Consider the following 26,571-nt stretch of genomic DNA (forward strand, 5'->3'; position numbering starts at 1 on the left):
TAAAAAAAGAAACTATTGCCAAATCCTTACAACTAATTACAGAAAGAGTGTAGGATAGGGTTTTCAATGAAGAAAAACGTGTTCACAGACAATAAATCAGGATGTGATTGCCAGGGGCCTTCCCCAAGTTTTGAGCACAGGATAAGGTGGATCTCCTGAGCAGAGCACACACTGGAGCTTTCCCAGCACGAGCTGACAGTTCTGTTCCAGCTATCAAGTTCTTTGATGATTAAATCTCTTTTAACAAAACTCTCTTGCCTTCGAGGGCCTGATGTTTTCAACAAACAAACACAAAGTACTGTCCCAAGTATACTTTGGATAAAGGCTTCGCCTCTGGGTCCCCCTCTTCCAGGGGTAGACTCCTCATAAGTTGTATTCAACAGAATCAACGAATCTGTTCCTTTCTCAATGAACTTTGGGTGATGACGTTCCACCCCTGGATCTCCCTCTCTCGGTCTCGGACCCCTAGGCGTATTGCATTCACAAATCTTAATGTCTTTTTTTAAACAGTTCAGGCTTTGCCCCTTTTTGTCGACCTCCCTCTGCCAGGTTCACTCTTGCCAACTTTCATCCGAACAGTTCACTGTGGACATCCCTTGGTCGGGTTCACTTGTGTCATCACACTGTTCATAGTGATTTCAGGCCTGGCCCCTTTTTGTTAGCACCCCTCTGCCGGGTCCACCTCTGCCAACCTTTGCTAAACACTTCACTGTATTTCAGAACTTTAGATTTTGCCCCTTTTTGTTCACATTCCTTCGCCGGGTTCACTCTTGCCAACCTTTACGGCACACAGTTCACTGTTTCACCAAGCAGGATTCATCTCCCTTTCCTTCACCATCATCTTGTTGGTCGAAGACTTTTGATGGTACAGAGGATTTTACAAGACCCCTGTATGACCACTTTGACCTCTCTTCACCTCTTCCCAAGGCCTTCTGGTTATGGTAGTCTCTACCATCGGGTAATCGCCCAGAGTTGCCTGCGTGAGCACCCACGTGGTGTAGGACGCCTCTGTTGCTGGTTTTCACCCTCTTTCATCAATAGTTTATTTAAACCTTTCCAAATTCAAATTAGCTGTTGGCTACTTTTCATTCAACACAGTTCGGTTTCTTATCGACTCTCTCTTCGGCTCACCGGCTGTGATGAACCACTTGTCTTTCTTCTTTTTGGAGTCAAGGTTAGCACCTCCGAGACAAACGTCTCTCCCTGGTTTGGTAATCAGCCGAGGAGGGTCTCATGTACCGTTGACATCTGCTGCAATGCACGTTGGCTATTGTCCTCGGTCTTATGTTTCCATCTGCAGAGGTTTCATGGGCTTTGGTCGGAAAGGGCAAGGTCGGTTGTCCCCGTATCACCCTCTCGTTATGTGCCATCCTTTGCCTCCTCTTGAACAGCCGTGCTGAGTTAGCTCCCACGTTGTGCGGTGTGCCTTACTTGTATTGTGCTCTCGTGCTCCACCTTTTATCCCTGCAGGGAAGGGAATGGGCCGTCAGGTGTGTGTGATTTGGGTCAATTGCCTGACTTCGCCTGACCCATAGTTTGGGACATGTCAGGTGAACAGTTCTGGAATTAGTCTGTTGTTTTCCTTGGTGCAGAAAAGTGTTTGCGTAGGAAGGGGTGGTAAGAGTATTAGAGTATCTTACGGGATATAGAGAGGAAGAGGTGTTGTAAGGGATTATAGTTCTCGTCCTAGGGGTTTGGGTAAATGCGGAAGAGTGAGATTGGTAGGGTTTGTCGAATGAGTAAGAGGGTTTGTGGGAACTGAAGTTGTTGGTCACATTCGACTGGGTATTCGGAAAATGACAATCAGAGGGACGGGACTGGTAGAGTTTATGAGGCAAACAATGATAGTCGGGATCGTGAACTGAACAGAGGGGATCGTGGGAACGGTAGTGTTTTGTCAGGGTAGATTGGGTGTTTGGAAATTAATTATCAGAGGGACGTGGAGAAGAATGGTTGGGGTTATTCTGGTGGGCAACATGAAAACAGTGATTCTGAGAGAGGTTGTTTCCTTACTGTAACAAGGTTTGAGCTTTTAATTGGTTTACCAGAGGTGCATGGGCGGTGTGATTTTAATAAGGGAGTTTCATTGGGAAGAAGGGAGATGGATGCTATACAACCTACAAAGGTTTCAAGGATCTCATTCTCCTCTCTTTCTTCCTCTGCACCACATCTCACCTGGGACCTTTTCCCGAGTCCAACCCCGGACTCCCCTACCCAGGTGATCCTCCCTCATTCTTCGACCCCCAGGGTTGGGATCTGAGAGTGCCAGCCTTCACCCAGCCACCTCAATAAGGGATTCCCGAGGTCTACTTGGGAGAATACCCTCAGGTTTCTTGCACACAGGAGCCCAAAACAGAGTTGGCCAGTCCCCCGGGTGGTCCAGGGACACTTCCGAAGGCTCCAGGCTGCAGGTTCGTGAGAAGGCATCGACACTGGTTGGTACCACTAGTCCAAAGGGTCGAAGCACCAGCAAGGGTCTTCTGAGATCAGGTAGTCCAGCAGGGCTTCACGGGATAGCAGCAAGAATGGTCGCCAGGCCTCTTCAGGATTCGTCTTACATCATCTGCAGAGCTACACAGGAAACTTGACTCCTCTTATGATCTGCTGGAATAGCTGCAGGACTCCTCTTCTTATTCTAAATTCAGATGAGTGATCAAACTCAACCCTCCATTTGCAAGGATCTGCACAAATGATGCCCAGGATCTGCAGAACTGATGCCCACTATCAGTGGTCCAATCATGGACCACTGTGGGGCTGACTCATGCATGCACACCAGACTCACTGGCACCAGTTTATGGATTGGGCCAGACAGTCCCAGTCCACTTTCTGGGTCTATACACACATGGCATGCACTAGACAGCGAAGACAGCAGCTTTTCTGGGCAAATGCATGACCATAAAAGGGACTTCCTGATCTGATAAGGAAGGAAGAGGGCCAAAAAACAGAATGGCCAAAGAACAAGCAAAAAATCTTGTGGCACAGCCATTTTAGGACACTAGCCACTGTTAGTAGCCAAACACAGTAAACGTGAATGGGCATTTTAGAAATATAGCAAAAATGGTAAAGATGTATTTATTTATTTATGTATTCATTTATTTCATTTGTAAAGCACACATACAACCCGTAGGCATTGAAGCGCTGTTGCAGGTACAAGGTACTAGACAAGCTAGTGGAATGCAGGCATAGTTTCATACATGTAAAGGGTGACAAAGGTGTGAGCAAATGGCAGTTGTCATAGGAAGCATAGAGAATCACACATAGGTATAAAACTATGTGGCAATAACGCTATAGAACAGGGTGATGGGAGATCGGACAGAAAGGTTCCTGGGGAAAGGCGCAAAAGGGGGAATTCAGGTTTAGGTAGAAAACTGACTTTTTAATGCTTTGTGGAATATCCAGTAGGATTTCCCTGCCCCATGGAGGGTGGGAGATTGTTCCAGAGCTTGGCAGCAAGGTAAGGGAAGCTGGAGCCTCCAGCTTTGCATCTTTTGACTTTGGGCACAATAAGTCTGTGTAGGGTGTCCTCGTGGGCCTGGAAGAATGGGATTTGGCAATTCTTTTGGAGAGGTAAGGTGGTGCTGTGTTGGATAGGCACTTGTGGGTGATGGAGAGTGTTTTTTTTATTTTTTTTATACTTGATTAACCCACAAGGTTTTTACAAGAATTGATCGCTTTGTTTTTTCCATTTTGTTTGTCCCTTCTGTGCTTAGTCTATTTTTCTTTGTCAGCTACATTCGTTAAAATTGAATCCATTATTTTAGCTGTAGCCGTCACCCATGCTGTCTTCTGTCCTCCGATGAGTATTGACCACCAGACGTCATCTTCGAAGATGTGGGCAGAAGCCAAAATAGGATTCAAGTAGGCTTGTCTGATGTTTTCCACTCCTGGGCAAGATATGAGAAGATGCTGCGTCGTTTTGACTTTGTTGGAATTTTTACAAAATCTGCATTTGTTGCAGGTCGTAAGTCCGCGAATGGCAAGAATTTCATTGGTATGCAGCAGATTAAGGCGGGCTCTTAGAAAGATTTTCGATTTGGGTATTTGCCCACAAAAGGTTGTAATTCATGTAATTTTCGGGGCACATATGGAGTTTGTGAGGTTAGTTTGTACGTTGCTGCTTGCTCGCATGTCTTCATCCAGTCTAGGTCATTCATTTTTTTGTGAATCCTTGTTGGATTCTCGATCAAGTCTTGGTTGCAGCACTGGATAATTTCTAGTTTAGCTTCTTGTTCCACTGACCAAAGGTTTAGGACTGTACATCATCTCCCCGTCAGCTCTTCTTTAATTTCTGCCAGCAGCTGAGGGCTGTTTTCCAACAGGAGTTTTCTGAACAGCATCATGGAGTTTCTTTCGACTACTGATTGTAGGGAGAGCTGACTCACTTCTCGCCTTATTAGAACTATAGGCGTTGAAGTCGGCAGGTTCAGCACTTTCCGCCAGAAGTTCCTTTCAAGTGTAGACCAGATCTTCTTGGGTAACCCTGGCATCGCTTCTGTGCCATACATGAGCGATGGGACGACCTTGGCCTTATAAAAGTCTATCACTGGAGTTAAAGAGAAGCGTCCAAATTTCTTGTCAGTGGCTTTGGCCTGAGATATTAGGCTCTTGAGTTTGTCTTGCAGATAGCTTTGCATTGCACTTTCGTTTTGCGAGTTGTCGATCATGATGCCCAGTTACTTGAAATTTGTAACCTTCTCGATTCGCTCACCTTCCAGCTGCCATACAAAGTTATCTGCTTTCCCTCTCCCTTTAACAAATGATAGTATTTTGGTTTTGGATTTGCAGGTGATTTTCTGCGATATACTCAGCAAAGTTGGTAAGCTGTCTCTGTAGACCGATGGCAGTTTGGTCAAGAAGGATTATATCGTCCGCGTATAAGATCCTGGATATTTTAGCCTGGCCAAGTTGCGGGGGGAAGGCTCTCACCCTTGCCTCTGTTTCTTTGTAGTCTCCCATGTATGCCACAAACAGAGCCGGGGCAAAGGGGCACCCTTGTTTCACCCCTCGATTTGTGGTTATCTCTCTTCGGACAGGAGTCCTTGATGGTTTAGGCGGACCTGTATCCTGGTGTTGTTGTGAAGGGCTCTTATTGGTTGTAATATTTCAGCCGGGCTTTTCCATTTTTTTAATTTCTCCCACAGTCTTGCTGTGTCTACCTGATCAAAAGCCTGGCTTAGATCGGTGAAAGCCATGTAGATTTGAGTCCCTCCAGCCAGTGTTTTACTCTTCAAGGCACTCAGGGTTAGTATGTTGGTATTAGTTCCTGCGTTTTTCTTGAACCCAGACTGAAGTGGGTCCTCGCAAGGTGCCTTGCTTGACCATGATTGAAATTTACGTAGCAGCAATGACCCGTAAACTTTACCAATGATGTCCAAAAGTGCAATGGGACGAAAGATCTTGGGATCGTCTCTGTTTCCTTTTTTGAAGATGGGGACTACTACTGCAGTAGTCCAGGAATTTGGTAGTGTCTTGGTTTTTGTTAGTCTTTGGAAAACTTGACTGATGAAAAGAGACCATTCTGCCGGATGCTGCTTCAGATGTATGTTCGACAGCCCATCTGGTCCGGGAGCATGTGAATTTTTAAGTTTTTTTAAGATTTCCAGGATGTCCTGTCTATCATGAAGTTCCACCCAGGGCGGCGTGCCTTGTTTTTGTAGTGCGCCGACCAGGTATCTTTGCCAATGCTATGTATTAGCGAGTCGTTAGGGGTTCATTCAGTGTCATTTATCAGAGCCCAGAATGTGCGAGTATTTTTGCCACAGACAGCCCTCAGCATGTCCTCCGAGTCCTTTTGGTACAGGGAGAGGCGGTAGGATTTTAGCCAGGTCTTGTAAAGCTTAAGTCCATCAGATAGAGATTTTCTATTTGCCTATGAGCTATTGCTGGCTAAAGCTCTTAGTTTTCGTAGAGGCCGTCTTTTGACAACCAATATTTGGTTGTAGCTATGGACAGGTTTCTTTGTGACCATGCCTGGATTTAGTTTTGGTTTTTTGAAGATGTTAAGCAAACTACGATAGTCTGGTTGAAGGTTAGTCACTCTCGCTGTTTCTAACTGGGCGTAATTGGTAGTTAGAGTGATGATGTTATTCACACCCAGTGAGAGGCGATTTCCTTTAGGGTTTACAGCCAAGTTTGAGTTGGGCATGACTTTTTCCGTCGAGAAGGAAGGCCACGTTATGGTCAGCAAATTGTGGTCGCTGGACAACGTTTTAGATATGTTAAAGGAGGCAATGATTTCAAGCAGCGGGGTGGAGGCAAAGATGTAGTCGATGCTGGCCGATGAATTGCGCCCTTCCCAAGATGGAATTCTATTTGTGCGGGTGTAGGTGGTGTCTAAATTGACAAGGTCTCTAGCGTTCATCAAAGAGATCCAGGCTTTTCCACGCTGCTCTGCCAAGGTCCCCACTGGATGTTGAGTCTTTTTTGTACAAATTGCGTTTAGGTCCCCGCAGATTAGGAGATGGGTTTCTTCATGATCAACATATGATCGATCGATCTCCTTCGCTATCATGTCCAGAAACATGTTGTCAAGGGTGGCTTCTGGATTCCAATAGGTGTTCATAATTATGGCGGAGACGGTCGAGTGCAGAATTCCATTAGGTCCACTTCACTTGGACCGTTAGTAGGAATAAAGTAGATGTTAAAATTTTTGTCATTTTCGTACCCCTCCCTGAGCGTATCGTGGTTAATAGACCTGAAGATGGCCGCCCTTTAGGTCCTTTTTTGGCTGGAGCAAAGGCTAAATCAAAACCGTCTAAGACAGAATTTCAAAGGAGTCCAGGTTCACGTCTCCCGGAACCATGAGGTGGGAAAACCCTTGTGTGTTCCATGAGCCAAGTCTGGAGGTATGGTTGCTGTTGATTCGTTGTGTTGTTAGGTCGAGTGGCTGAGTGGTCCTGGGTTGCTATTTCCTTTGGGAGGCCAAGGTGTTAGGAATAAGGGTTGGTGCACAAAAGGAGTATGTCAAAAACGCTAGAAGAACCTGTACATGAAGAAGCAACTACAATTCCTAGCAGTACTTGGGGGAAATTGTAGTTGGAAGCTGTGCGCCCGTGTGATCAGCTGTGAGAGATTAGCAACAGCTTAAATTGGGCCAACGGCGCACGGCAGGTGTGGCTTATTTTCTTTCCAGGCAGGAGTGGACGGCGAAGGACTACAGCGTTTGCAGGATGTCTCTGTGAGGGGCTAAGGACTATCAGTGGTGGCGGGCGGAGAGTTGCTGCCAAGACGGCTGAGGGATTGTTACTGCTGCGTCCGGGCTGGCTTGCGGGCCTCCCGGACATCAGATAAGTACAGTGAAGGGCTGGAACGATTGGAGTGGCGGCGGGCAGAGAATTGCTGCAAGACTGTGGAAGGCGTGGTACTGCTGCGCTCGGGACGGCTCACGGGCCTCCCGGACACAAGATAAGTAGGGGGGGAAAGTCTGATAGCCTATTAGGCTGATATATGAATCTCCTCCAAAACCGGGTTACAATGAATGTTGAAGTTGTCAAAGTCTCATGCACATGGTGCAATTTATTTCACACATCCAGCACTCTTCGCTGGGTGGAGTTTAGCATTCCAATTAAGTGCTGGGAAAGTACGACAAAAGGAGAGCATGGGTTGTTCTCGTTCGTGTTATATGTCCAGCGTTTTCTGTTATGTTTTGTACTCATTGATTTTGTGCGCCCTGCGGGCCATGTGTTCGTTAATCATTGTGGGTGTTATCCAACTGTGTATGTTCATGCTGCTTACCATATATGTGAATCCTTGTATTCATGAATCATCAGTGCACGTATTAAGGTGTACTTAAAATCAGGAAAGGATTCTGGATGAGGCATGTGCTTTTGGTTCAATGCATGTATTAAGGTGTATAAATCACAGTTTTAGTTAAGCATGATATGTTTATGACGGTTAGAGGTATAGAGTGTTAGATTGTTACAAGAAGCTATAGGTAGGGTTCTCTCCCTGTTGCTTCCTTCTTTCCTATCCAACTTAGGTGTTCCCTAACACTCTATCCGGTGTTCCTAACTTCCCCTCCCCTATCCACAACCTCTCCCTAACTCCTCCTCCCCCCATTGGCCGCCACGTGATAACCTGTTTTCTACTATCAGGTACCTGTGCCAACCACCGGTGGAGGGTCGACTTCATTCGGCTTCCGTGGTTCAGGAGAGAGTGTCGAATTCTCTCCCCTTTGTATGTGTATTATTGACACAAGGACTTCGGAAACCAGGCCCATAGATTCTGAAGGGGGTTATGTTTTCTCCTTTCTGACGGCCATATAGATACTGTGTCGACAGTCTGCGTGCATGTTCTCTTTATAGATGTCAATGGTCCTGATGGTCTTCGTCCGGTTTCCTCGGCATCCTCTGGTTTTCTTTCTTTGTTTTGTTTCAAAGTTGTTTTAAGGCTTGTTTCCTGGTTTAATCGGGGTACGTTGTCTTTGTCCCCTTTGGATCTCTTCAGCGTAGATGTTTCGGTTTGATCTTCCACGTAGCCGGATTGATGGCGCGTATGTTGGCTAGTTTCAGATGGTGGCCTGTTGTAGCTCATCTTTTCTTTTCTCGTTGGAGGACTTGAGTGTGTGTGGCCTTTCCTGTACAAATCCTGAGGTTGTTTGTGTCTAGATTCTTCAAGTTCTCTCAGATCATAGCCAAGTTTCCGTAGATTTCCCGTGGAGTCGCGTAGCCTCTGTTTTACAGATCTAGAGGTTATGTACAGGTAGGCAGTCGCCTGTTTGCCTTCGTGGCGGGTTCTACCAATATTAGGTCTCCGGTTTCCACTGATCTTAGATTCGATATTCTGTGGAACAAGGCCATTACTGTTCTTCTGTTGAGAATTACATAGGGCCTCATTACACGGTAGGCGGTAAAAAACGGGATTTACCGGAATGGCGCTATTAGCGCGTCCGCCCTCACAGGAGACCGCCAATAGCGTACCATTATGAGTAAGCGGACACGCGCATAGGGCCATGCCGGTAAATGACCCTACCGCCATGCCGCAAAAGCCGGGGCCGACCAAAGTGCTGATAGGACCTCCGCCCTCACTCTACATGCTAATAGCGGTGACCGCTATTAGCGGTCACCGCTATTAGCTTCGACCGTTAAATTGCGGAACCGGAAATAGCATCATCGCACCGGAACGGGAAAGAGCACGGCGGCCATCTTTAAAAACACAATCCATTGCCATCCTTTGCCCCCTGGACCATTCTGGAGTTGGGAGCTGTGTTAAATCATCCAGCTCCTTGCCCAAGGCCTTGAAGAAAACCTGTGACAGGCAGCGGAAGGAAAAATATACTAATGAGGAACTGGTCATGTTGACACAGACCCTTGCAGAGCATGCAGAGGTAGTCTTTGCCAATGACATGCGCCGCGCTACCTTGCTGAAGAAGAAAGCCATCTGGGAGGAGGTGGCCGTCAAAGTCAATGCCGTGGGCACCAGCACGCGCACTGTGCGCAAATGCAGGAAGAGGTGGGATGACCTCAGGCTGCGGGTGAGGAGCATCCTGGCGGAGAACCACCGCATTGCCAGTGCCGGTGGAGATGGCTCCCCAATATGCCTGAAGGAATGGGAGGAGACATGCGCCAACATGATTGCCACCGAAAGCATCGAGGGAGTGGGCAGCATGGAGGTCGGCGTGGCTACCACTTCCGATGGAGGTGAGTGTACACATGACAGGATGCGGTGTGAATGTACAGTCACCCCCATATGTGAGCACAGACCCCACTCATGCATGGACACACATCCACACATGCATCCATCCATCACCATGTCAGTGTCAGACCCAAACACACACACATGCACACATCACCAGAGACAAGTCCCAAACTCAACCATGCATGGATGAGGCACTGAACTGGCACATCACCTGCATCCACAACTGCTAAGTCCCAATGGCCACAACTGCATCATTCCTGTAATTTACATTGAGTATATTGAAACGCAACCAATGCCATCCCCCTTCTCGTCCCTGACAGGCTCACATACAGATGGGGAGGATGCTGCTGATGCATCAAAGGCACCACCTACATCCAAGAGGCCAAGGGCACAGGAGCCGGAGGATATCCCTGCAACATCCAGGGGCAAGGGGGGAAGGCCACACCTGAAGAGTGGTAGCCTACGTCATAGTGCCACTGCCAGGGCAGCAGTAGCTGCACCACCAACTGTGGCCCCACCACCGGAGGCAAACCCACTGGCAACAATGCCAGACACCCAGGGCCCACCATCAGCTGCGGCAAGCTCCGCTGGTGAGGCAGCCGCCACTGGCCCCCTATCCGATCCAGAGGACACCCTAGTCCAGCACATGGAGATGCACACCCCAAGCCCCCCAGGAAGCCCAGAGGCAGTGGCATCCCAGACCCCTGGTTCTGATGGGACTTTCGAGGACACCAACCCTGCAATCATGTCACCCATGCTACCATCACCTGTTGCATTGGAGCCATCTCAGGGCACGGCATCCAGTGCACGGTCACCCGGCACTGACCTCCAAATTTCCACCATCCTGCAGCGCCAACAGGAGCTGACCGTGCTGGTTGGGCAGCATGTCGCTGAGGCAGCCAATCTCAGTGAGAACATTGTCCAGACGGTGAGGCACTCCACTGAGCGCATGGACGCCAACACGGACAGGATATGCAATGAAATTGCAAGGCTTAGGGAGGTGCTTGTCTGCATGGCAGACACAATGGACCGCCACTTTCACCAACAAGGCCAGTCTGCACCATCCTCGTCTTCCGGGTCAACACAAACAAGCCCCCTCAGGCGCTCAATGCGAACCACCAGGCGCACGTCTGGCAACCCTCAAGATCCTTCCAAGGACAATGGAAATTAGGGGGTTGATGGGGATACCTCGGTGTGCATTGGCCATGGCAAAAATGGCAGACACATGAGGGACTGTTGGGTGGGGTGGTGGGAAGGGTGTTATGGGTCTGTTGTGGGGGGTGGTGGGAAGGGTGTTATGGGTCTGTTGTGGGGGGTGGTGGGAAGGGTGTTATGGGTCTGTTGGGGGGGGTGGGAAGGGTGTTATGGGTCTGTTGGGGGGTGGGAGGGGTGGTGGGATGTTGTGGGGCTTGCACTTCTTCACATTTATGTTAGTCAATACACTGGTTTCTGATGAAAACACAGCCTTGGACATCTTCATTGTGTGTGTGTGTACTTCATTGGCGACAGGGTCCATTGCGTGCTCTAAGACATACACCAGTGCATTCCTCCCCATATCCATGTGACAGTACAAAAACATGTTCCGCAGATTGATTGGCTGATCAGATGCTGTCTCACAGCACGTGCCTCCTGGCCATCCCCTCTTGCAACACCTGCATCCCCTTCACCTCCGTCCTCATCAACATCATCATCCTCATCAGGTGCTTCTATTCCAACATCAGGGGGCAGTGGGCCATTCCGTCTGTCACACATATTGTGCAGCATGACACATGCCATGGTGATCTTGGCCACCTTCTCATGTCCATACAGACCTGGTAATGCACATTCAACGTAACTTAAAATGTCCAAAGGCCTGCTCGATCACGATGCGGGTACGGGTATGTGCACGATTGAATACCTCCTTGTGCCTGTTCTGTGGTCTCCGTACAGGTGTGAGGAGCCAGGTTCTCAGGGGATAGGCCGCATCACCTGTGTGGGGGGATGAATGGGGTCCTGTTACTGTTCACCTCAAGGGCGGCCTGTTCACATCACACAAATTGACATTGCATTGTGATGCAAGTGCTAAACTGAGATAATACATGCAGATGGTCTGTGTGACATCAACGTGCAAGTGTGTGGCCGACCCTGCAAGTAGAAATGCCACAATAATGCCTACAACAGTAATTTTGACATGTCCTGGGTGAGGCCAGGTCTTAGGTTTCCCTGGCCCAGGCAAATTTTGTAGCACACTGCTTGTGTACTGACATTCTGACACCGATGTTGCCATGCTGTGAAGCATCACTTCAGTGGTGCTATAGGTGTGTGGTTCAGTGCTATGTCTAGGGGTGTTCCCTTTGCATGCATTCAAGGGTACATTGCTGGATTGATGCTGTGATGCGCTGATTCTGTATTACCATCTTGACGCCATGTTGCTGATTTGTGTAATATGTGGCGTGGCATGATGTGCAATGGGGATGGATGTGTAATATTTTGCAGCCTGCATTGTTCTCATAGTCGTGCACCTTCAAATTGCATGTGGGTTCTTCTCAGGTACATCGTGGCCTTCCCTGAAGGACATTGGCGTACATCTGTATGTCCATTTTCCCTACGGACGCCAGTCAACACCCAGTTGGAGTATGTATCTCTCCCCCCCCATTCACACCCAGTTGGAGTATGTATCTCTCCCCCCCCTTCACACCCAGTTGGAGTATGTATCTCTCCCCCCCCCCCAAATCACGCTGCCATGTGCTTGCCCTGCTACTCAGCAAGTAGCCACGAAGGTTGTCCGGTGTGTCGCTCCATGTAGCGTGGGATAGTTGAGTTCCGCAGAACCATGGAATCATGTGTTGATCCTGTGAATCTGGCACAGCAATGTGTGATTATCTTGTTGGCGTCACATACCATTTGAACATTGATAGAGTGGAATTGCTTCCTGTTTCGGTACACTACTTCATTGTGATGTGGGACCACCAATTCCACATGGGTACAGTCGATGGCCCCGATGCAACTTGGAATGCCTGCCAGTGAATAGAAGCCAACTTTTGTGTTTGCAATCTCCTGGGCAGTTTGTGGCATGGATATGTGTTCAGGTGCATGCTTCAGGAGTGCATCGAGTACCTGGTTCAGCATGCGTGAGAATATTGGTTGTGAGATGCCATGCATCTGTCCCACTGTATGCTGATAGGTGCCTGTGGCCAGGAAGTGGAGCACACTTACCACCTTCAGTAGCAGGGGGGATGGCAGTTCTGATGTCTATGAGGCTCACAATGTCGTCGTGGATCATGTCCACGATGCTGGTGATGGTAGCCCTGTCCAGACGGTACAGGGTGTGTATCTGCTCAGGGGTCAGGTTGAATGGACTGGCTCTGATCCTGGGTATTGGTGGGTGCCTCTGTGGTATGATTAGGTGCCGTTGTGGTGCCTGCTGTGCCTGTCTTGCCCTCCTCCTCCTCCTCCTGCGTCTCCTTTGTGCTGCCTGTTGTTGTAGCAGCTGCGCTGCAATGAGGTCCTCCAGGCCATGAAATGCTGCCAGTATTGGAGCCATCTTGGTGTGGGGAGGGGTGTGGGAAGGGGTGTGGTGTGCTCCTTTTGAGCTGCCACAGTCTCCATTGCCTTCACCTGTGCTGATTTGGTCCACCTGTGGCAGGTGTGAACACTGCTCATTTCCCTTAACGGGTGGTCCGCGATGCCGGTATTTGCACCATGGCGGTAAGGGGTTTGGGGGGATTTACCATGCCACTATTAACATGTGCACTGACCTTGTGATGCTGTGCTAATAGCGGCATAGCGTAATTAACGGGATGGAGGGTCGCGCGCACGCGGCCTGCTCGCCATTAGTGGCACCGTAATTAGCGGTGCCGCTAATAGCGGTGTGCCGGGTCGTGATCCACATGGGGATTTAACGTTACCGGTAATACATTACCGGTAACGTTAAATCCCTACCGCCATCCGTGTAATGAGGCCCATAGTCTTTGTTGTCGCGCTTTTGGTCCAGTTTGAAAGCCGAATATGGGGTCTTCTCCATTTGAGAACTGGATTTTTTTGGAACACCTCTACTTCGGTTTTCTGTGTCATTAGGTTCTCCTCTCCACTTTGTTTTCCCACTTTCTTTTGGAGATCGCTTTCTCTGCGAAAGCCTTGAGGGCGTTGATTCTTCGAGGGGTCGACTTGTGATTTTTCTGGGACTGTGATTTGGGGACCTCTGTGCTTTTGAGTGGTAATGTTGTTGCGGTTTTTCAGCAGAGGTCGCCTGTTCTTTGTGAACTCATCCGTCTGAGCCCCATTTTTCAATTTGGGTCGTATTTTTACAGCATTCCTTCAGTGTCAGGAAGGGAGATTCATCCTTTAAGTCCCAGTTGTTTCCAGTTGACAGAGATTCTTGATTCTGTACTTTGGACTTGGCTGGGGGAGATGTCTCGTCAGGTATGACCACCGGAGGATCGTCGGAGTTTTGACTCAGGTTTGCTAGGACTTCTTCCATCAAAAGGTCTTCTGTTGATTTTGATGTGTTCAGTATACTCGTTTGCTCCTCCAAATCGATACAGAGATCTGAAATTCTCTCCTTTATGTCTTTGGGGGTAGTGTTGCTCGGCTGACTACTTGCCTCTGCTCTTACATTCTGCCCCTGCTTTCTGGGTTGCTTTGGAGCCGGTCTCTTTTCCGACAGTGATAGTCGGAAAACCAGTTGTTTCTCTCTCCTTGGTGTTTCCGGTTGATTGGATTTCAGGTCTGCAAAGATTGGGAAGTCTTTGTTTGTCTGAAAATGGTTATGCTTTTTTTTCGATTTACCCAGGTCAATTTCCAATTCTGACTCTTCTCCTTCCCAGACACAGTTAGACAGTCGCTTAATTTGCTGTTTACCAGTTGTGTTGCCTCTATCTTTATCTTCTCTTGGTTGGTTGGTACTTTTTTCAGAGCTTCTAGTGGGCTGGAAGGTGGACGGTCGTCCCTTCCAGATCCTGATGGCGTATTGGGTTGCGCTTGATTGGGTTTTTTCTGATGGCTCGTTGTCTGACACCCTATCTCTTGGGTGGTTTTTAGAATTTCTTGTCTCTGGTCTCCCACGTCTTTTGGTTTTTGCCTCTTGATTGTAGCTAGTTCCTGGCTAGTGTTCGCAGGTTGGTTTTTTTCTGCTTGTTTTTCCATAGCAGCGATATAGCCCTCCAAGTATAGAAGTTTTGAGTGCATTATTGCTGAAATTGTGCTGTGGTCTTTCAGGGTGTCGTTTATTGCCTCATAAAGTTTTGTAAAAAGAGCGAGGGCCACTGTCACAGCTGACTTGATTGTCAGAATGTCCAGTTTCTTCTTAGGCGAGTCAGCCGCTGTGGGCTCTGGCAGTTCAGTGAGTCTTCGTGCTCTCAAAGGTGTTTCTTGTAGTTAGCTGGGCCTTCTGGCTCTCAGAAGGGTTGGTGCCGTGGAGGCCAGGGGGTCTTTTTTACGGTTTCTGGCACGTGGAGGCGTTTTGCTTATGGGGATCAGATCTTCTGGTCCTTCCCGATCAATTGAGTGGTCGATAGAGATGGAGCTCGCTCCGCGGCCTTGTTCCAGGTGGAGTCCAGGTGTACCTGACTGCTAGTTCTTTTCTCCTCCACTGGGCTTGGGTCGAAGGCGGATCCAAGGGATTTGTCTCCCCCATTTTCCGGTAGAGGTGAGCAGAAATTTGCCAGTACAGCTGGCTTGTCCAGGGACGGATTAGAGTTTGACGGGGGAGGAGGGACACCACTGGGCAAGTTTCTGTCAGATAGTACAGTGGACCCTCTGGTCTGTTGTTTATCTTGAGTCGGTGGAAAGCCCCTTATTGGGGTGATTTGAGGCTGTTGTGAGTCCAATGACTCTGGCTTTTTGGACTGTTCACCCGTCAGTTTTAGCTCCATAGGAGTGTCCATCTGCCGTGGTTCGATCTGATGCGGCGGAACAGGCAAGTTTCCAGTTGGTTCCGTAGAGTTATGGACCTTCGGGTGTTCCTCTGAACTGAATACGACTTTCAGCATTTCGCTGTCGCTAATTTCGCAGATCTTGTCATATTTTCTTTTACATTGTTTTCCAAAGAAGTCTTTTAGGGTGTGGCCAAAGGGAGGTTTAGTTCCCACAATTTTGGAAGTGTCCTTGGGTTTTAGTAGTTTCCTTGTTAGGCTTTTAACTGGCTGTTTTTTGCTGCTAGAAGGGGGAGAGAGTTCCGCGCCTTTCATGTGTGAAGCGCCTGTGTGGGTGGTTGATCCACGTGACTGAGTTGATCGTAGAGGTTTTGATCTTTGCAATCTTTTGCTTTTCTTGGGACGGGGTCCTTTGCCCCTACTTGAAGTGGACGTTTTTATTGGTGAGTTATGAGTTGCTGCTCTGAGCATCTGAGTCTTCCCAATCCTCATTTAAGTTCAGTGTCCCGGTCGCTGATGGACTCCGCTGGGCAGCTTCTTTAGATTGTATTGGCAATGTTTTCAAATTTTTTGGTGTAGGGTGTACATCTATGCTCACTGTGAGCGGTTTGGAGTGCTGAAAGCACCCCTCTTGTATGTTAATCAGGGCCTCGGCAGGTGGACTATCTTCCGAAGTTGGAATGATAAGCCTTTCTCTTAGGCTGAGGGCGTCGTCCTTGGCAATGGGGCCACCGGAGTCCCAGGGCTGCTCTCCCCCTTCCAGGGACCTTAACCTGGTTTGTTCCTCAGCACCTGCTTGGATGCTCCTTCCCCTCCCTCCCCTCCATAGCCCTGCGCCGTCCCTCCTCCGACAGATGGCACAGAGCCAGCGACCGTGGGGAGGAAAGGCGGGGCACCAAAGGACGATGGAGCCGGGTGATCCAACGCCGCCGGGGCCCGCAGTAAGTCTGGGGCCACGTGGGCAATATTCAGGGGGGCAGGCGGGCATTCTGGAGGTCTGGGGCTTTCACTAAAGCCGTCGGCAAACAATGTTGGTTCGTTACAGGGCGTGCCCCATACTTCTATGAAAGCTGCCAAAGGTGTGTTTGATTGCAGCAGGGGTTGCTGGGGCACCGACATGATGAAAAGTGGACTCGACGTGCCGGGGACCACCAGGCCAGTGCCCAGAGGTCTCTGGGCAACCTAGTCTGAGTCGGTGAAGTCATCGGAGCCTTCCGACCTGGTATGTAGGCATAACACCTTTCCCTTGCCGCTGGGAGGTTTCTTCTTCTCTTGAACACGTAGGTGCGAGCTCCTTAGTCGCCGGTCTCTCTCCTGTGTGACAGGGCTAAGTAGAGGTCAGTCCACGGCGTCCACAGCAGCCATAGACTGCCTAGACTGCTACTCTGCCGCTACTCCACGGCCGCTCCGCGGTGTGGTAGAGTTTCTGTAGGTGAACTCCACCTCCTCACAATGAAGGTAGCAGAAAGACTGGAATCAAAAAAGGAGTAGCTGCAGTGACTGCCTAGACTGCTACTCTGCCGCTACTCCGCAGCCGCTCCGCAGTGTGTTAGAGTTTTTGTAGGTGAACTCAACCTCCTCACAATGAAGGTAGCAGAAAGATTGGAATAAAAAAGGAGTAGCTGCAGTGACTGCCTAGACTGCTACTCTGCCGCTACTCCGCGGAGAGTGTTTTGAAAATGATCCGCTCTTGGATGGGGAGCCAGTGTGCATCTCTTCTAGCTCTTGAGATGTGCTCTCTTTTTGGGATGTTAAGGGCAGCTCTGAGGGCGTTGCTCTGGATTACATGAAGTTTGAGTATGCTTCTGGAGATGGTGCCATTGAATAGGATGTTGCAGTAATCCATCTTTGAGCCTATGATTGCCCCGGCAATGGTTAGGCAATTGTTCTTAGAAAGGAAGGTTCTGGCTGCATTAAGGACCTTGGTAGCATAGACTGCCGAGGAGGCAATGGTGCTTACTTGTCTAGTCATGGTGAGTAATGTGTCTAGGTAGACCCCTAGGGTCTTTACAGTGTTAGAGACAGGAATCGAGCAATTGTCAATTGTGAAGGCAGAGTATTGATCATTGAGGGTCTTTAAGACACTTGGGGAGCCAACCATCAGGATTTCTGTCTTGTCGCTGTTGAGACAGAGGTGATTGGCTGCCATCCAGGTCTGAATTGTGGAATATATTGTGTTGAGGGTGTTGGAATCCTCTATGTAGTTGCCTGAGAGGGGGATAAGGATGTGTGCATCATCGGTATAGTTAGTGTAAGCTATGCTGAGTGAGTCTAAAATGTGGAATAGGGGCCTGGTAGAGATATTGTACAGTGTAGGGATGATTCATGATCCTTGTGGCACACCACAGGTGATAGGAGAGGGAGAAGCGTTGGTGATCTCTAAGAAGACTCTCATCACTCTTCCATTAAGGAAAGATGCTATCCAGGCAGTGGCTGAGGGTGAGAAATGAGCTTGGGTGGTGGGGTAATGGCAGAGGATCGGGTGGTTGACCAGGTCAAATGCTGCAGATACGTCTAGGAGAAGGAGCAGTGCAGACTTGCCTTCATCTCTGATTTCGTGTAATAGATTGAGCAGGGCAGATTCAGGGCCGTGCCTTGGGCGGAACCTAGATTGATGCATCCCTAGGATGTGATTGTCCTCCAGGAACTGCTGAACTTGTAGGTAGGCAGCCTGGTCCAGAATTCTTAGGAGGAAGGGAGGTGAGCATTTGTTACTGGAGGTAATGGGTACTATGTTGCTTGTTGAGATAAGATCTTCTTATTCAAGGTGTCAATTTTGCCTAGGAGTGCCTCTTAGATGCTAGAGCACCAGATCTTGTCTTTGATTGTGGGGGGAGCAGCAGACCATTCAAGTTCTCTGTAAATGGTGAATATTTCTTTTGCGTCTGACTTAGCATTGCTGATTCTAGTGTTGAATGAGTTGTGCTTAACTGTGAGTATGGCTGATTTATCTTGTTTGGAGGCTTTGGTGAAGTCCTGTTTTGCAGCGATGGTGGGATTTTTCTTCGCTTTGTGTGATATTAGGGGGGGGGCTAGGGTGTTCACTGCTTTAGCAAGGATTGAAGAGTAGGTATCCACTAGTGAGGTGGGGTTTGAGGCAAAGGCAGCCTGAAGGCAGGGAGTGTTGATCAAGGGTAGTATATTGTCTCTGGTGAGCTTCCCAGAACTCCTAGAGACAGAAGGCGGAAGTGGGTTGGAAGAGCAATTGGCTTGTTTGGCTTCTGTGATGGAGAAATGGATAATATGGTGTTCTGACCAAGGGCAGAGTGTGTTGGCGCAGGTGGCGATTTGGCAGTTGTGATCCGCGATCCAGTCCAGTGTGCGGCCCTTGTTATGTGTGGGATTGGTGATGCGTTGAGTGAACCCGAGTGTGTTGAGTGCGTCAGATAATGATTTGGAAGGTAGGTCATTTGGGTCATGAAGGCCCAGGTTGAGGTCACCGAGTAAGATTATTTTTGAAGAAGCTTTAAGGTTATCCTGGATGATATGAAGTATGTTTTGCTCAAAGTTTGGAGAAGGGACAGGAGGGTGGTAGATAAGGTGCCAGGTGATAGTGCAGGTAGGGGATGGGGAAATTCGGAGAGAGAGAAGGTCCGTATTCCCGTCCATGGATGTGTGAACTTGTCTAAGGGGGATGGAGTCTCTCGCAATCAGAGCGACTCCCCCCCTTCCACAGAGGTGGATCTGTCGTTCCGTAGGATGGTGTATCCTATGGGTAAGGCTAGGGCTAGGGCAGGGCCAGAGGCTTCATGAAGCCAGCTCTCAGTGGTGGCTAGTGTGTCAAGTTTGAATTTCGTGATGAGGTCCTGTATATCCAGTGCGTGTGCTGGAAGGGATCGAGCGTTAATCATGGTGTATGTCAAGCAGGGCTGTGGGTCAGTGGGCAGGGTGACAGAACCTTGATCAGGGGAGGAGCCTTGAATCTGAGAGTCTGGAAGGTGATGTGGGGCAGGTGTCTGTTGTGTGGGTGATGTTTGGTTGGGTTGGCAACTGTGAGTTTTTGCCAGTGATAGGAGGAGGAGTTGATATGTTTTGTGTCTGATGTTGATGAGCAGGATGCTTAAGGGGATGAACTGAGGGGATGCAACTGCTGCCACCAGCTTGTCTTTAGAAACATTTAAAAGTAACCAAAAATCCCTTTGGTAAAGGTCTAGGGTGATACAAAAGTATCCACTTTGCACTGCAATGATAGATGTTGTGTGCAATATGAAAAGGTGATCCAAACAGGTAACAAATAAAAGACAAAAGGGAAACATAGTTTTCCAGGACTGACAGTCTGAAGTACTAGTCAGTTTCCCCATGACAAATGAGCAAAAAGGCTGGGATAAGGTGTAAAACAAAAGCAAAAGGTTTAAGGGTCCATAGAATATGGAGGGAAAGTTACCTAAAAGATAAATCTTTCCTAACACTATCCTTGACCTTCGGCCGTGTCCACTTTCCATATTGCACCCCTTGACATGTTGCCCCAATAGGTTTCATTGGGACCCACTATCCATGGCCTTCAGCCATGTCCACTTTCCGTATTGGAGCATATGGTTCCTTAAAGTAGCCTAGTCGCCATATCCTTTGGTCACATCTATTACTCTCCACCTCACTGTACCTGTATATATTTTTTGAATTCATCTCATTTAACCACGGTAATATTAGCAATGTACTACAAATAACCCCAGTTATCCGTAAACGCCTGCCAATAACCGTGGTTATCAGTAAAAAGCATGAAAAATCCAAAACTCTTCGCTGCTCTCACAGTCACTAACCAAGTGCCTCCTCCTCTTGTCATGCTCCCCTCCCTCTCCTCAAGTCCTTTCCCCTCCCTAGCCCTCTCCCATTACGGGTGACGCACTTTAATTCCCAATCCCATTTTGTGCTTTAACTGCGGCTATCCCCAGTATAACCCTGAATATCCGAAAACGTTCTAGCTCTGAACGTGGTCCCCGCCCCCCCTCACTCCCCAATTTCTCATGGTGTCCTCTTTTCCCCTCCCCACCTGTAGCCTGATGCCATTTCATCCTTTTTCCTCCTCCAAATTTCATTTTTTCCACTTTTCAGTTTTGGCTAACCCTGGTTATAGCTATAATTTTAGGAGTAGGAGGCACCCTTTTCTCTTTCAAATATGTTTACAACTACTGGACAGAATACCCCCAGACCCCTCCCAGAAATCAGGTCACTGCTGAGTGCCCAGGTTGTTTCGTGCCTAGCTCAGTTCCGTCACATGGTTTTTGCTGTGCACTGCGCAGAAATGTGGACTTTTCTTCTATGGGGAAATGAATGGGAGTTGACCGAAAACAGGTTTCTTTTTGCTTTCTTAATAACCTTTTACATTTTAGTAAATTTTTCCCATGATTTCCAGTTGGAGGGGGAGGGCATGACACACATTTTGTTTACAAAATATCAGCCAAATCCATCATGAAAATCAGACGTTACCAGCAATTCAATTTTTGGGTTTCCTAAACTATATACAGATATATTTTTTTTTATGGTTGCACTACCACTGCCCATGTTGTTCCCTCTAAGCTGTGAGCATGTGAATTTATCCAACTTCCGTCTGGGTGACAGTCCTGTTTACATTACCTCCACTATGTGAGGGTGACTGTACAAACCTTTTTATTTGGCCCTTTATTTTGAAAGCAGATTTCATGGTCTGGCTTTGCTACTTTAGCATTGCTAACCTTACCATATAAGACAAAAGACACATTACAATATCATTTGCTTGGACATACCACAACATTTGCTTGGACGGAAAGCATTAGTGGTAGCCTTAGGGTAATAGCTATTCAGAAATCCGGGCTCTATTTGGCGTAATCCTCAACCACGTTGTCCTATCCCCTATTCCAGTTTATTCCATCCCCAACTTTCCCTACCCTCAGACGAAGGTCTGGTAACAACGGCGTGGGGTCACAATACTCTCTGCTTTCAGCCATGTCACCCAGTGCTGCCAAGAATCACGCCTCGGATATTGGTTTTGCTTTAACTCTACTCATGCCATGGTGTGCTGCCCGGGGTGCCCTGCCATTAGACCCCCACCACGCCAGTTTGAGGGAGTCTTTCAAGGTCTGCAGCGAGCGGGCATAGTGGGAGAAGGCTTGGCAGGCGCCCTATTGAAAGTAAATGTGCTCTGCTCTTGGGAGCGCAGTTAATAACAATAGGGAGCTAATCAGCGCCTATTGACACATTTCTGTTTTGCCCCCAGGGAGCTGCGGCCGCTTATGATGTGAGCCTAAAATCGGGAGTGCCAAGCATCCCTAAATTCTGGCGAGTCCTGACATTTGTCTTTGTTGTGGTTCAAAATAAGTTATCATTAGAGACTATTTGCTATTTTTGCCTTTCTTAAAATCGAACAGCATAGGGGCCGAATGTTATCTGATGCACGTTTCATTTTTCCAGTTTGGTACTGATTGTTTCCATGTTTTAATATTTGCACTAAGCTTGTGTGTCAGTTTTAATATTTGCACTAAGCTTGTGTGTCATTTTATCGGGGAAACAGGCTTGCAAGGAAACCAATATTAAGCCTGCATTTTGTATTCTACTTTATATTGGTTTGGCATGTCATTTCTATAACTTGGAGGGTAAAAGATTAACTTAATGCGCTTTTCAGAGACGAATATTAGCCGTGCTTTACTATGTGTGCAGTCCGAGCACAATACAGGAAATATCGTTCTCGAACCATCTTTGATTTATTCCTTTTTTTAATCCATTAAGAGCTTAAAATTGCTGAATGGAAGGAAAGAGGGAGGGGTTGGAGGGGGTGAGGTGGTAAAGACTGATGGGGAGACCAGAAGAAAAGCAGGCTAGTATCGGTTGTGGCCCGGGGTTGTGCTTAGAAGGGAAATCAGGCAGAGGCAGATCATATGCAAGGCCTGACAGGGAATTGGAAGCCAGTCAGCAGGCAGCCTGGTTGATATGTCTACATCTGCAGAGCTCAGCAGTACCCTAGGCCTAGAAGTAGCCGATAGCTGGGGGAGTGTCACACACCCACTAGTTTCCCTGGGTATCATAGGACGCACAAGCACTCGTTAACTGAGCTGCCACCTGAACGGTATGTCACCCATTGTGGGCGTATGTGCCATCCACATGTCGGTCACAAAGGGAAAGGAGGGCAGGGGTTTCCGGAGGCAAGAAAGAAAAAGGTGAGGGGGAATATGTTAGCGAAACGCAAGGCATAAAATAAGCAGTGTTTTGAAGGCAAGTCCACTTTTAACGCACACTGCAGAGTAAATACAACCCTCTAGGGAAGTAGGCCAGGAGATAGCTTGCAAGGATAACAAGGTTTTAATTGTACAGAATACAAAATATCAGCAACGGACTCTGCTGCACGAGAGCGCTCTGATTAGTCCTGATACAAACAAGAGCTTAAGAAGCCAAAACCTGTCATCACATACAGAACAAACTGGTGCCACTGATTGGTGGGACCATATACATGGACCTGCTCCATAGGGGATGCCAGGCTGCAATTGGTTAGTCCTTTTCCGTCGATCAGGATCTACGTGGATCAGCTGGGCTCATCTTCGTGGTGAAGGTCAAGGCACTCATGTAATACAATGTTGTTTTCTAAACTAAACATGCAAATCCGAGTTACGATATCACTGTGGCATGCATATGGGCAGCTTGGTGAGTCGGTGCCACGGGGAAAGGAGGATGTAATACAGTCATACTGACCTACACATTCAGGGCTTTGTTGATACCGCACCTCCCGCGCTCAAGGTCTCCACTCTGGGTTTGCTCTTTAATTTATCCTTCCCTGTACCTCATGTTACAAGGGATGTGGGATAGGCTGGAAGAAATACAGTCACACATGCTTGGATCTTTTGTGGACACTTGATTTATGCTGGGACAGGAGGGTTGCTTGCTTGTCATGGAATGCAAAGGTGTGGGGGTCGGGTCAGTGGTGTGGGGCTGACTCCCGACTTGCTAGGTGGGGGTTAGAGGCCTGCTGGCATCTTAGTGGTGATGAATGGACGCTGCTTGGAGCCTGGTGTTGTCTCATGCTCTTGCAGGGCGCACTCCTCGGAACGATACTAAATGATTGCAACAGTAATGGGACATGGGGGAAGTGTACTTCTGTGGGAACTGGTGGTGTGCTCTGCCATGAGGGGGTTGGACCTAGTGAAATCTTTCCATGGGGCTCAGCTGGTACAGCGCAGTCACACAAGCCTGTGTTTTTGCCATAACTACAAAATGGCGTTTCTTTCTATGTGTTTCGTAATGTCATGCATCTGCTATTTGCGCAATATTGCTTTTGCACCGAGTGCGGTTTTCTACCCCGTTCAATACACTATCTCGTAGGGGGTTTGCCTTACCTGAAAGCACTTAGAGGGGGGAGGGCATACTCATTTCCATCCCAACATTCCCCCCTTTCGTTACTTCTACAGTAACAAATTGACCTCCCCATATTTACATACATTGGCCCTCCTTTCTTCTTCCTCCCATGCAGGTGTTCCTTTAGTTGGCATCCAGGCCCTACACATATGTCATAAGCTTTCTCCTGCTTGCGCATACTGCTCTGGTGTACACGTCATGTATATGCATCCCCCACCGCCCATCTGTCATGATCCCTGCCCCGAACCCTCATAGGCAAGTCACTGGAGCCAGGCTACAATTCTCCATCATGGCCTTAAAGGCCTTGCCGTCTCATCAAAGACTCTCATGGAGTCAGTCCTGGTGCCTTTGGTGCCAGGCTCACACTCAACGTGAGGATGACACGGGACCTGGACTTGTTAATGAACTTTTGTGCAACATGGAGGCGCCCACATAGCTCAGTTCTAAGAACTGTGCTTTGCGGTCTAGTGTCTTGGGTGTGGTCAGGCCTTGGGATCCTGGGGCTATATAAGCCACGCCCAGGCAGAGGAACAAACTTTGCGTTACTCTGCAGTTAGCAGCGTGACGCTCACCGTGCTCAGCTCGATCTCCTGAGTTCTTTGCCTGCCTTCCTGGAGCTGTGGACCTGAAAGAACAAGAACATCTTTAGTAGACACTTACCTGTGAGTAATATCCTCTTCACAATCCATCGCTCACCCGGTCCAGTGAACTCAGGATCTCGGCACTGCATCCATCTCCGGAACACCGCAAACCTGGGAAGAAGAAAGCGAAAACAGCATTAGTAAGCGTTTCCATAGTACAATTCAAAAAACAGCAAGAACAATCAGATGCTTACCTGAATTCGAGCCGCTCTTGGTCAGCATCCGTTCCAGAGCCTCACAACGACCTACAAAGAGAGGAAACACAGGTTATCACATTAAAAGACAAGAATGCGCCGCGTACTGCGCATTCACTCACTGCTTAGTGCTCTCTCAATCAACATCCATTCTGGGACACTACAGCGGCTTGCAAGAAAGAGGGGAGACACAGGTCAGCACAAGAAAAGATGAATAGCGCCTCGCATCGCGCATTCACTCACCGCCTCGTGCTCAACCCCAATCAGCACTTCAACACCAATAACCTCTTCGTGCACCTAGAGGAAGAAGCAGAGACATTATCAAGGGACAAGAGAAAGAGAGAAGGATAGATTATAAACTGTGAAAAACAGCAAACTTACCTTACCGAACTGGAGTCACAGCAGGTCTGGACTCGAACAGGGCCTGCACCAGTGAAGCAACTAGGTCAAGACGCGCCCTCACCAGCTACGCGGCCCTGCACCGAGAAGCAGGACGGAGAGCGCACCATACAAAAAAGCAAGGTGAGGAGAAGGCTTAAGGGGAAAGTCTGGTCTTCAAGGGAGGTGGGAGCCAAGCACCAAGAGGATGTGGTTCTTTCAGACAGTTGGGGTTATTGGAAGTGGTTTTGCATTTTCTGGGGTCAGGATTGATGAATTCTAGATGAACGTTGCATGTCTGGAAAGTGCTTTCGATCCTACTAAGATCAATTAGGTTTTGGGTCTCTATCATGGGTACTTTTTGCGGAACTAAGACCTTGGGTGCCCCAGATGGATGCAGTATTAAGGAACAGACGTAGCAACTCCCATTATTCATTCGTCTTCCCATTGCACTCATGTCGGAGTACCAACTGTTCGAGTGTTCAAGATGATGAATATCTTCCTGCATCTAGTCCTAAACCATGATATGCATCATATTTATGTTGGCGCACTTGTCTTTTCTTTCTTCTATTACGTATTGCGTGCCTTTTCACTATTGTTCTTGTGCTGCTAGTCATATTTACATTATTGCTTCCGTTACACAATGTGTTTTTTGCATTCAGCATTAGTATCTGAAAAATGTTGCTATTACATATAGTGGTTTGGCAGATGCTACTATTTGCGACAGCCACATTACACATTGATCCGATTTTCATTACAGTGGTTGGTTCTGAAATATTGAATGGTACACTTTCATTCATCCTTTCATTCGGGTTTAGGATTGGACTGGAACTTCGCATTATGACAGCGGAGGACGTGGAGGTTAGTATGAATTTAACTACCGGGGAGCCTATAAGGGCCAGCCTAGCAATAGTGGAAGGTACTTCATTTGCATTGGAAAGAACCACAGTGACGTTAAAATATATTTCAATATTTTTTTAAAGTGATCCAGTGACATAGGAAGGGGTACTCATATTCCATATTCCCTTAGTCCCCTCCCCCCTTCTTTTAGACGGCCAGCCCAGATAAAAGAAGTTCCCCAATAAATTCCTAATGCAAACATCATTACAGTAAACAAAATGGCTTTAAAATGAAGACCACAATCATAGCTGTACATCCTAGTGCTACTGATACTATGTCTATCTACTGCTGTTAATGAGTATCTTGCCGTGGTCATCTCCATCGCTAGCATACCTGTAATTTTAGAAAAAAAAGGAAAAGGGAAGGCGAGGTGAGGAGGGGGTGAGGTGTGGGAAGGAACAAGAAAGAGAGAGCGAGAGATATAGATAGAAAGTTTTAATTCACGTAGCTGGTGCTGTAGCAGCAATGCATGTTTTCTTACTCTTTGCACATGGCACTTAATATAGTCAACAAGAAACTACGCGAGTTGAGGTAGTATAGTTTTCTTTATTCTGGACACCTTGTGTTGTGTCCAGTGGGGCCCTGTGAACATCTGAGTGGTGTATCCAATATCTTAACCCCTTCACCTTTACCGCAAGGGGGGAGAAAACACAA

Source organism: Ambystoma mexicanum, chromosome 2p (assembly GCF_040938575.1).
Source record: "Ambystoma mexicanum isolate Mex_15411 chromosome 2p, UKY_AmexF1_1, whole genome shotgun sequence".
NCBI classification, from domain to species: Eukaryota; Metazoa; Chordata; class Amphibia; order Caudata; family Ambystomatidae; genus Ambystoma; species Ambystoma mexicanum.